The 12,159-nt window shown below is 33.8% G+C and overlaps 1 pseudogene; it reads left to right on the top strand.

Moving 5' to 3' along the window:
• Nucleotides 1-6,376: 6,376 nt before the first annotated feature.
• LOC125834368 (probable (S)-N-methylcoclaurine 3'-hydroxylase isozyme 2) lies at nucleotides 6,377-7,993 on the top strand (annotated as a pseudogene).
• The last annotated feature ends 4,166 nt before the right edge of the window (nucleotides 7,994-12,159 follow it).

Genomic DNA, 12,159 nt, shown 5'->3' on the forward strand with positions numbered 1-12,159 from the left:
TTCTCTGGGCTATTTTTGCATTGGTTTATCTGATGATGGTTTGGATGGCTAATATCCTTATATTATAGTCACTTGGTGTTATTTTGTTCTTGTGTTGCTTTGTATACTTTGAGTTTGTTATCTTTTCTCCTTATTACCTGTTCCTCTAAGTCTTTTTGATATGTCAAAAGGGGGATGCATTGTGCAGCAGATACACAAGTTTTATGAAATGTGGATTGAATTGAGCAGCAGGTACACAAATGTTATCGTTTTATTTGTCATCATAAAAAAGAGGGGATTTGATGAGAAATGGCATGGTCATAGGTTTACTTTTGATGATGACAAAATATGAACCAGGTGCATATATACATGGACTGAATAAAATACAAGAAGCAACAGAAATAGAAGCGCACGTGTACGAATTAATTAGAAGAGTCCAAATCCGTGTCAAAGATGGTAAGTAAATAAAATAAAATGAGTTAGAGGCAAACAAGGAAAGGTAAAGCATCAACAAATAAGGAAAAAGAGTTCGAGACAAATATGGAAAAAGAAAATATAGTAAAAAAGTCCTTTTCCGTGTCAAAGTCGAAGAAAACACAAAAGTCCTTTTTCGTGTCAAAGTTGAAGAAGGCAAACGTTGAATCTAGATTCTCTATATAAGGGTGAGATCGAGACATGAAAACTTGTCTTTGCAATCCAAGAAAAGTGAGAAAGTAAAAGCGAGAGAGAGAAAGAGAGAACAACAGCAAAGGCCAGAAAGTTGTGTGAGAAAGAGATCAAAAGAGTTCTAGAGTTAGGAATTCTTTTGAAACTGTGAGTTGCATTGATTCTTAGTGGAATTAGTGTGTGTGAGTGAGTTTTTGAGGTTTGTAAAACAAGAAGTGGGTTTGGCTTCTTGTAGAGTCTAGAGTTCGTGAGTCTTGTAACCAAGAAGTGGGTTTGACTTCTTGGGAGTGGTTTAGATCGAGAGTAGTTGAAGTTTTAATTATCGAGTTATAATCGTGAAATAGTTGTGAAAGAATAAAACGTAGTTTTTCCTTCCTTGAGTGTAGAGTCTAGAGTTCGTGAGTCTTGTAACCAAGAAGTGGGTTTGACTTCTTGGGAGTGGTTTAGATCGAGAGTAGTTGAAGTTTTAATTATCGAGTTATAATCGTGAAATAGTTGTGAAAGAATAAAGCGTAGTTTTTCCTTCCTTGAGTGAGGAAGGTTTTCATGAACAAGTTCTGTTTTACTATTTACATTCTATCTTAGGCAAATATACAAGAACCAGGTTCTTGATCTAGGGGTACGGTTTCTTCTCCCTTGACACAGTAGGTTGTTATAGCCCAATGGTTTCAGATACCTCAAATGAGTCAGTGTTTATGTGTTTAAATCTCACTAGCTAAAGGCATTGTATATATATATGATGATGTTCTGGCTAAGACGCCAATTGTTGTTGATAAAGTTGTAGTGGTCACATAGGATAAATAAATGAAAATTTGTTAAATATTTGACCGATACCAAAAGCGTTCACTTACAAAAAAATTTAGTTTTGTCATTTTTACACCTAAGAATTGTGTAAAGACCTTTTCTTAAAATTCAATTTGTAAGTGGTCAAGAGACCTCATTTCCTCACTACTTTCTTTACTGTGATTCATGAACAAATCCATAACTACTTTGTAACAAACCGAAATCCTCACTATATTAATAAGAGCACTGGAACACTATTACAACTTTAAGATTCTAATTGCAATAATCAAACTACCGAATTACAATAGAAATATTGAAATATTCCCTCCGTTTAAAAAAGAATGACCTCCTTTCCTTTTTAGTCTGTTTAAAAAAGAATAACCTCTTTCCTTTTTTGGTAATATTTTAATTTCAGCTTTCCACGTGGCATGTTTAAAGCCACAAGATTGAAGGGCAATTTAGTACATTTGACATAACTTTAATTTAGGACCACAAGATTCAAAAGTCTTCTTTATTTTCTAAAACTTTGTGCTAAGTCAAACCAGGTCACTCTTTGTGAAACGGAGGGAGTAACAAGTAACTAAGGATAGAGATAAGAATGAAGATGAGAAACTTAGACTCTAGAATTGGGGATGAGAACATAGAATTGCCTTTGCACATAATTCATTCGATGTCCTCTAATAGTGATGCCCTAATCTATTTAACTACAACCAACGTACCCTCAATCTGGATCCAAGATTATCCTTTGTGAAGGCCTAGCCTTATTGCTTTTGTTGGGCCTACTTGGTCCAATATCTATTTGTGTAATATCCTTGTTGGTATCCTTATTGAGCTGGGGCAGGTTCATAACAATAATCCCCTCCTCAATAAGAACCTTGTCCTCAAGGTTCAAGTCAAAAGATCTCGCCAACGAAAGCATTGGTAATCTAGGTGCAGTTACTTGACTTTAAGTTGGACAAGGTGCATTTGACGGCGAGCACCTGCAAGTCCCTTGTGAGAAAAATCAAGAGCTTCATACCAAGCTTTTTATATTGTGTCAACATAGTTTACTGCTTGTTGGACATGGTTGTGATAAGAAATTTTTTGTAGTTTCTCTAAATGTCCCCTAGGCCACAATATCCTTAGAATGGACCTCATAATAAAGGTTGCTTAGCTAACAACCCTGATATGATCCAGTTCAACAACAACTTCAAAATTTGCAAGATGCTCACTCACACTCCAGCTTAACATAGTAAGAACACAAAATAGAGACAAACTAAGTTGTAGTCCATCTCCGGCATCTTTCTAGACCACGACCAAGTATTTGAACATAATTAAATCAATACACCCTCCATCTTGCAGCCCAGAATTTCCCCTCCATGACACACTGTTAGTCCTAGGCATTTGTACATTATCCTTAAGCCGTTGTTCAGAAACCCATTTGTTTAAATGGCCGGACAATTCTAGTTGAACTTCCCACAAAGTAAACCGATTGGAGTAAAGAAATGTAGTGAAGATGCTTCAAGTTATCCTTGAAATGCACAGACTTAAGGTTCGATGCAACTTGTTCCATGTCATCCAATAGCTTGGGGAATTTTGCCTGATCAACCACAGTCAAGAAATATCTCTCGTCCTGTGGAAATTTCTCTATAAATCGCATAATCACAAACAATATAAACTCCAGACTTGATAGATAAAGTATATCATTTAGCTGTCCTTCCCCGAAGATCAGGTTATACATAAAAAAAGCATTGTCTTGATAAAACATCTGTAATGTACAAACAATAAACAATGAAGAAACTATTGCCCCAATACCTTTCACCGTCACATAATTAAAATCATGTAGTACCCCATCATCACCATTAATAACAACATAGACAAACCAACAATTTCTTCCAGCAAACAAGTTAGGGAGAAGTCCATGGAAATAAATCTTGAAGGACCAGTGATGGCAGACATGGATAGTACTACATGCTCAGCACTATGTTTTCCAAAAAATATCACAGGGTCAGTGATGCCAATTGAGAGCACATTAAAACGAGCATGCAAGTTCTGAAGACCTATAGTAGAACTATGCAGTGCAAAATGATTCTTTCTAGCACACATCGTGTAGTAAATTTCAGTTTTGCAGTCAAGACTAGTGTTGACATCGAGTCGCAAAATTGATGCTTGCCTGAAGTTGGCCACCAAAACATCATGGTTTTATTACATCATAATTTTCACCGATGACTAGCTCATATGCGATTGAAGGACATGTGAATGCAATGTAGTTATAGATAACAAAGAACCAATTGGACAAGTAGCAATGCATACACCATGGTTGTCCGGGATCCCACACTCCACTCGAAAGAGTTTGAATCTGCCTTTAAGAAAAACTTTCCTGTACATCCCAACAACAGTAATACCTCTGTGTTCTGACTAAAATCTGTGAGAGACATGAAATCAAAACATATTCCTGGATCCCATAAACACAGATCCATTGCAATCGTAGGAATGGTTACAATGAACAAATTAGAAGCAGGAACCATTAGAAATTGACTCAAAATATTTTGGTCATTGAATGCCCCGGTGGATTTTCCATTTTCAGTGTCAGGAAGTATTTTAACGAAATGTATTGAACTTGTCGAGCTATTGAGATACAGATTTTCATCACCCACAGGTTCCATGAAAAAATCAGCAATTGACCTTAGGAGAGCCACTAGCAAGAGAGTTAGCATCTACCTACCTCGTTGACATATCTTGTTCTAGATGTTCATTCGATCTAACAACTTCTGGACCATCAAAAGGAACTAGGAGTGACACTCGAGGTGCAATTGACCTTAGTTTAATATTGTGGGAACATTCATGAAGCACTTGGATGGTTGCTTCGGGATGCAAACTATCATTTCCGCATATGCTTTTGTCTGTCACCTTAGTAATTACAAGTGCAGATTGCACTGCATCAAGGACACTAGCATTAGGATCATATTGAAAGTCAGGGCTCGTTGTTTTATATGACATTGCATCAAACACTGGATCCTTAGTCATAATAGAAGGTTCATGTACCAAAGCAGCTACCTCAGTTGATTTGGATTTCCCATTCAGAGGAGTTACTATGTCAAGAGTCGTAACACCAGTAATACTTCTATTAGTGAATTCACAGGAATCTACAGTGTGATACTTCTCAGGCAATTTATGAAACACCTGGTCCTCTTTCGGGGTTTGGGTTTCATAGGCAGACTTAAATGCAAATAACGTTTCAAAATTGCTTGGAACAGTTGTCCGCACCACCAGATATACTTTGTTTTGGTGGCTAAACCGTTGAATAAGTTTCTCCTTGAAATGCATCCAACCGAAAAACTGCTTGTTGCGAAACAACCAGTCGAACCATGTAAGAGCTTCACCATCAAGGTAGAAGGAAGGAAGAGGCAACCAATATTCCTCGGCAAAGCCAAGAAAGGTGAAGTACAGCTCCGCTCGATAAAGTCAGCCCTCTGGATTGCCGATGCCACTGAATTGATCCAATATCATCACTTCCATTAGAGTACGTCAATGAAAGCATCAATGTAACAAACCGAAATCCTCACTATACTAATAAGAGCACTGGAACACTATTACAACTTTAAGAATCTAATTGCAATAATCAAACTACCGAATTACAATAGAAACATTGAAATAACAAGTAATTAAGGATAGAGATAAGAATGGAGATGAGAAACTTAGACTACTCTAGAATTGGGGATGAGAACACAGAAATGCCTTTGCACATAATTCATTTGATGTCCTCTGATAGTGATGCCCTAATCTATTTAACTACAACCAATGTACCCTCAGTCTAGACCCCAAATTATCCTTTGTGAAGGCCTGGCCTTATTGCTTTTATTAGGACTACTTGGTCCAATATCTATTTGTGTAATATCCTTGTTGGTATCATTATTGGGCTGGGGCTCGTTCATAACGTACTTAATAAAGAGCAACTTTCACATATAGCAAACATAAAAATCATATTTGTATGTTATAGCTATAGTTTGCATAATTGCGCTCCATAGCAAATTTTATGTTTGCTATGAAGCTTTTGATTTGTATAATTCGCTACAAACATCCAGTTTTATACAAATTGTTCAGTTTTGTATAAATTCATTTATACATTGTAATTTGTATAATAAGATCTGTATTTGTATAATTATAAGTGTATAGGACGAAAATATATATATTTGTATTTGTATATACACTTTTCTCTCGCTTTATACAAACACAAACGCATTTTATACCGAAATGTATAAAATGGCTAATTGTATACCGAAAATGGCTAATTGTATATCGAATCAAATGGCAAAAAAAGGAAATGTTTGCTGCGAATTACAATTAATATAAACTATGGCTATAGCATTTAATTTGATTTAATAGTTTGCTATTTCATATAATTTTCCCCTTAATAAATTCACTTTCAAAGCAAAACCATTACATGAATTAATCTTTTAAATTCAACGCGTCTTTAGTACAACATGATAATGTTGGATGTGCTAAATACAATATGAGTATAACATATCATCAAAGGCCTCTATCAAGGAAAACTTCAGTAACGAAAAAAAAACCTTCAATTAAATAAATATATATATATAACGTATAGTAAGTGGCAGATACTACATGATTTCTGGTGCATTACTTAATTATTGTTTTAATAAAAAGTCTTTATTTGAAGAGTGGACATCGTATTCTCCAAATTATAATTAAGAATATGTGTATCATGAGCTTCCTATAATAGTACATTTATAAGCCAGCCAACCAAGTTGACTAAAATTCCATCTTTCACAACCAGATTTTTTTTAAAAAGGAACAATTTTAAATTTTCATATGTAAAATATTGAGTACCAATAACGTAATATGTGTATTTACAGAAAGAAGAAAGCCACACCCTTTATGTATCCAAGCTCATTACAACTTCAAGAACAAAAAATTAGGAGCCTATTATAAATTAATTAATAGAGAGATGATCAATTACTTATTTACTTCGATTCTACTATTTTTACCCCTTATAATCACATTGAAATACATTTATTCATCACGAAAAAGATTACCACTTCCTCCAGGTCCATTTCCATGGCCATTGATTGGGAACCTTTTACAAATTGGTAAAACACGTCCTTATGCTGCTTTAGCAAAGCTAGCTCAAGTTCATGGCCCTGATTTTATGTCCATAAGGTTCGGTACGCGACTCATAGTTGTTGCCTCATCCCCTGCTGCTGCTGCTGAGGTTCTCAAAACGCATGATCGTGTTCTTTCTGGTCGTTATGTTTCTCGTGTTGTTCGAGTCAAGGGATCAATAGTCCACAATTTGTCAACTGCTTTTTTAGAAGAGTGTGATGATAATTGGAAAAGGGTACGAACTATATACAGGGGAGCCCTGTTTTCTACGAAAGCTCTGGAGTCTCAGGTTAGTACGAGGGAGAATAAAGTCATGGAAATGATACGATATTTGGAGGAAATACAATTAAACCAAGTGATTCAGATCAGGGAAGTGATTTTTGTGACGGTTTTAAATATATTGGAGAATTTGCTTCTTTCCATGGATTTAATTGATTTTAAAGGCAGGGGAGTGGGTGAAGAAATGATGAAGTACCTGCGTGAATTCACGGAGACAGGTGCAACACAAGAGTTAGCTGATATGTTTCCTGTTTTGGGTGCAATTTGCAGTATGAATTTCCAGAGAACGTACAAGAAAATCATGGACTTGTTCGATAAAACGTCTGTTGTTTGGGCTGGCGACGTTCAGGAGAGAAGAAAAAGACTGTCAAACTTCAATGGATGCTGTAGATTTTGTAGATGCTTTGGTTAAAAATGGTTTCACTGATAAATATATCAATGCATTGCTTATGGTACGTCATCTTCGATATATTTTCCAATTTTTTCATGATTAGTTGGTCAAAAATTTTAAAAAATATTTTATACGTACAAAGGTCAATCAGGTAGCATTGTTGTCATTTCCTTTTTATAGGAACTATTTGGAGCCGGGTCAGAAACCACAATTGTTACAAGTGAATGGATGCTTGTGGATCTCTTGAAAAATCACCAATGCTTAACAAAACTCCGCGATGAAATTGCAAACGTAGTAGGAGATAAAGACGTTATAATAAGGGAATCTGACTTGACGAACATGCCATACTTGGATGCTTGTCTGAAAGAGACATTAAGGTTGCATCCTCCTGGCCCGCTGCTACTCCCTCATCACGCTGTGGAAACATGTGAAGTCATGGGCTACAGAATTCCGAAAGACACACAAGTGATGGTCAATATGTGGGCAATTGTGAGGGATCCAAAGGTTTGGGATGATCCTTCAAGCTTCAAACCCGAAAGATTTATGAACTCTAAGATGGACTATAAAGGGCGAGATTTTGAGTATATTCCATTTGGTTCGGGAAGAAGAATGTGTGCTGGAGAACCTCTGGCTTCGAGGTTTGTTCCTTTAGTTGTTGCTTCTTTGGTCCATAAGTTCGATTGGTTTCTGCCAAATGATATGAATCCGGATCAGATTGACATGGATGAGATCTTGGATCTCATAATATCTAAGAAAGATCCAATTCTTGTCATTCCTAAATTGAGGAAATGATCTGTAAAAACTCCCATAATTACCTTTATAAATTGTACCACAATAATCAACCTTCTTGCACCTATAAATATTACTCTTGTGTTGGTTCAAGAAATTTTTGCATGAAACTTCAATGTTCGTTTATTGAAGCATGAGACATTTGACGTATTCTATCTATTTCAATTTAAGTGTCTTAATTTGGCTGAACACAAAATTTAAGAAACAAAAAAAGAACTTACTAAATATAGAAAAACGCTCTTTTTGAGACAGATCAAAAATTAAAGTGGAACAATTAAATTGAGACGGGGGAGTATAACTTTATACACGACTTTAGGACTATGAAACTTAATTATATATTCATAAACAACGAAAATCAATCGACGGTCAAGTAAGCATGTACACGTTGAGGCATAGTGTTTCCTTCGAAGACGGCCAACATTAATGTTAATTGCTACTCACTCGGTTCTTTTTTATATGTTATCTCTTTCTATAAATAGTTGGACCATAATACTTGTTATTTCATAAAATCAATGCATAAATTGTGATATTCTTCCTATTATACCCTTGATAGAGTATTTAATTAGTCTTGAAAATATATATTTTGACCAACCTAGAAAAACTAATAAGTAATTAATATTTATTGAAGTACTTCATACATTGATTAATTACTCTCTCCATTCACTATTCTATAAAATCTGATTTTGAAAATAAACTCAAAAATTCAAATAGTCATCCAAATGCATTTTAATTTTTGAAAACTAGCATATTCATCATTTATTGAAAAGTTGACTTAAGAAAACATTAAATAAGGGTAGAAGGGTAAAGTTACTTAATTTCTTAATGCAAAGACAATCTAAAAAGGTGACATATAAAAAGAAACGGAGAGATTAATATATATATATGGAAATATATGCATCACATCCAAATGCACACGATAGTACAAGTAAATAGGATTTTAAAATCTGATATTGTATCAATAATGACTAGTTGAGTAACTATTTACTAAATTAAATTAATATTAATTAATTATTTAAGCGGTAAAATCCAAAATATATTTTGAATTAGTTAAACTAAAAAAATAAAAAGAAATTAACTAATGAAAATTAACCAAGTAAATAACAAAGTTTACGCAATCAGTGAAAAATTAATCTAGGGCTATGACTTCCTTAATTAGATATATCATGTAGAATAATCACTTAACTTTGAGCATCATGTCAATAATTTTAAGACAATTTGACTATTTCTAACGGCTATATTTTTATAGTTGTTGGTCGATAGTGAAATCCATGTATATTTCATGTGTATCAACCAACCAAGTCTAACGGGTATATTCATATCCATGTTAGCGAATCGTTCCCTTTCCCTAGAAGGTTCGCAATCAAATTAAACTTTTTTTTTTCTTATTACGCTCGCCAATTCCCTCTGCCAAAGTCCAACTTATGAGCCACAGATAGTATATTTGACTGGTGATCAAACAAATAGATAAGAGTCCGGAGCCTAAAGGGCCAAAAAAATTGTCAAAAATTCCAAAAGGGCACATCACTTTTTATTCTAGCCAAAGTGATGTGCCCTTTTGGAATTTTTGACAATTTTTTTTGCCCTTTAGGCTCCAGACTCAAATAGATAATAGCTCAAGAAAAAGTAAGTAATCATACGAGTCGTAGCATAATGATAATTATCTTAATAAGTCAATTCAAGTTCATACCGCAACAATCATAAAGCTACCACAACTCTGAACGAAAGTTTAGCTCCACATGATCATGATCATGAAGAAATTACAACAAATCATCTAAAGAAAAACATAAAAATAAATAAATATGAACAAGAAAAGATTGAACCAAAATTCTCCGGCCTTCAAAGCGGGATCCTAGCTCTTCCTTGGCCAAAATTTATGTTTAAGAAAATAAACAAATATTTTTTGAATTTTATGATCTTAAATTAAAGTTATGTTAAATGTATCAAAATATCATTTAATCATGTGGTCTTAAACATAGGCTAAAAATTGTTTAAAAGGAAAGAAACATTATTTTTTAAATAGGCTAAAATAAATGAAATTAAAGTAAGACGATCAAATTAAAAAGGACTGAGTACATTTTTTAAGGGCAAACTACGCAAATCACAATAATTTAGGAGATAATTACCTATCTTTCCATGAATTTTTGATATTACAATTTCTATCATATCTTGACCTCTAGATACATGTATGTAGCACATCCAAATACATGTATCTTAGATACATCTAATTATGTATATATAAATATGGATGTAAATTAAACACATCAAAGAGCAAATCACGCGATCTATTCTAAATTTATCCTCAAAAAAATCAATTTTTTTCCACAAAATTTTCGAGCATCAATTTTTTTTCTCCTATAAATATATATAATCTTAATTCAAACACACACACACACATATATATATATATATATATATATTTTATCAGATACATAAACTCTTAATTAGATACATGTGTATATTTTATCAAATATATATTTTGACCACCGTCTCTCTCTCCTCTCTGGTTAGAGATCGTCGTCTCTTTGAGAAAATACCATTAAAGCAGCAAGGGGCCGTTTTGTCGATCATGACATGGACAAACTGAATCTTTACTCCACCAAATCAGCGAGGGGCGTTCTGCCGGCCATGGCATTGACCAACTGAATACTCCGCACAAAATCAGTGAGGGGCATTCTGTTGGTCATGGCATTGGCGAACTAAAACTTTACTCTACTACTAAACCAGCAAGAGGGAGTGAGCTGATTTTGAAGTGATAAAGTAAATCAACGAGATATAATTAAGTATGAAACTCTATTTTAAGGATTCATGTATCTCAATCCAAATCTAATACATAATGAATAAATAATGAGATAATAGATAATTATTTTAAAATATATATTAAATTAATAAATATGATATGAATATATGTCTAATCAGATAATTTTTCCTTTTAAAATAGATCCCGAACCGTGATTATTAGATATATCCTAGTGCGATCTGATCAATGAAAAAATAAAACAAATGTCAACTATATTTCGTCATGAATCATAGAAAATGACTTGAAAGGTTCACGTACATATGTAATGACAAATTGAATCATTTAAATATCATACTCATTTATTTGGCTTGATTACTAATAAACCATTTTTTTCCCTTAGAATAGTTGTCTCACTTCTAACGATGGTTAAATTTTTGCCAATCTAAATATATTCAAGACCTTCTTAACCTACCGCAAAATAAAATTATTTATATATTATATACTCCCATCCAACACGTTATCGTTATTTTGTTGGTGAAAATCCAATACTTAACTTTTACTCTCTCTCGTTATTGTTTTTATTTTCTTGTCAGATGACTCAATTTATGTATTCCTCTCTAGCTGTCTATTATACTGCACTCAAACGAATGGACATTATTTTTATGGTGTCAGATTGTTCGGTTGTTATGTGGGTTTTTAAATTATCAATCAAAAATCATAGTAATTTTATACATGAATAATTTATTTTATATCTACCTACCAAACGTCGTATAAGTTACACAACATTAATACATAATAAATTATTTCTTATCCAACTACCATATATGACCCCTTATTCTTGATGACTCTGTCACTATAAAAGAAAACTTGAATTCGCTATGAAAATCGTTGCTAGATTACTTGTAACTAACATAATATAATTGTATTGCATCAGTAATATGTGATCATCACTAAATAGCATTAGTGACGAATTCTGTTATTTAGCACAAAATATTTTCGTTGCTAGTTTTTTTTTAATTTTATATTTTTGCATCCACATGTTACGTTGATGCTGATTGGGGTTAGTATATCACACCTACTTATCAGAAAATAAATATTGTAATGTGATATTCCACACGACCTAGATTGTTTTACGTTTACCAGACTTTACTTAGATGAACCAAGTTGCCTAACGTGTTTCAAAGACAATGTAAAGACAGTAAAGTAAGAACACAATATTTTACGTGGAAACACCCGGCTCAAAAGGTGTAAAAACCACGACCTGTTCTTCAACAGGATTTACCCCAACTTCACTAAATAACTACGAGCCTCAACCAACGAACAAGATTACAATAGTTTATCTAACTTAAAGATCAACTACTTAATCTCAATTCTGCCACACACCTCCAAGGTATGTGTTCCCAGTGTCTTCGAGTTGCCCTCAACTTGAAGA

Source organism: Solanum verrucosum, unplaced genomic scaffold (genome assembly GCF_900185275.1).
Source record: "Solanum verrucosum unplaced genomic scaffold, falcon-dt-bn FXZP01000279.1, whole genome shotgun sequence".
Classification (NCBI taxonomy): Eukaryota; Viridiplantae; Streptophyta; class Magnoliopsida; order Solanales; family Solanaceae; genus Solanum; species Solanum verrucosum.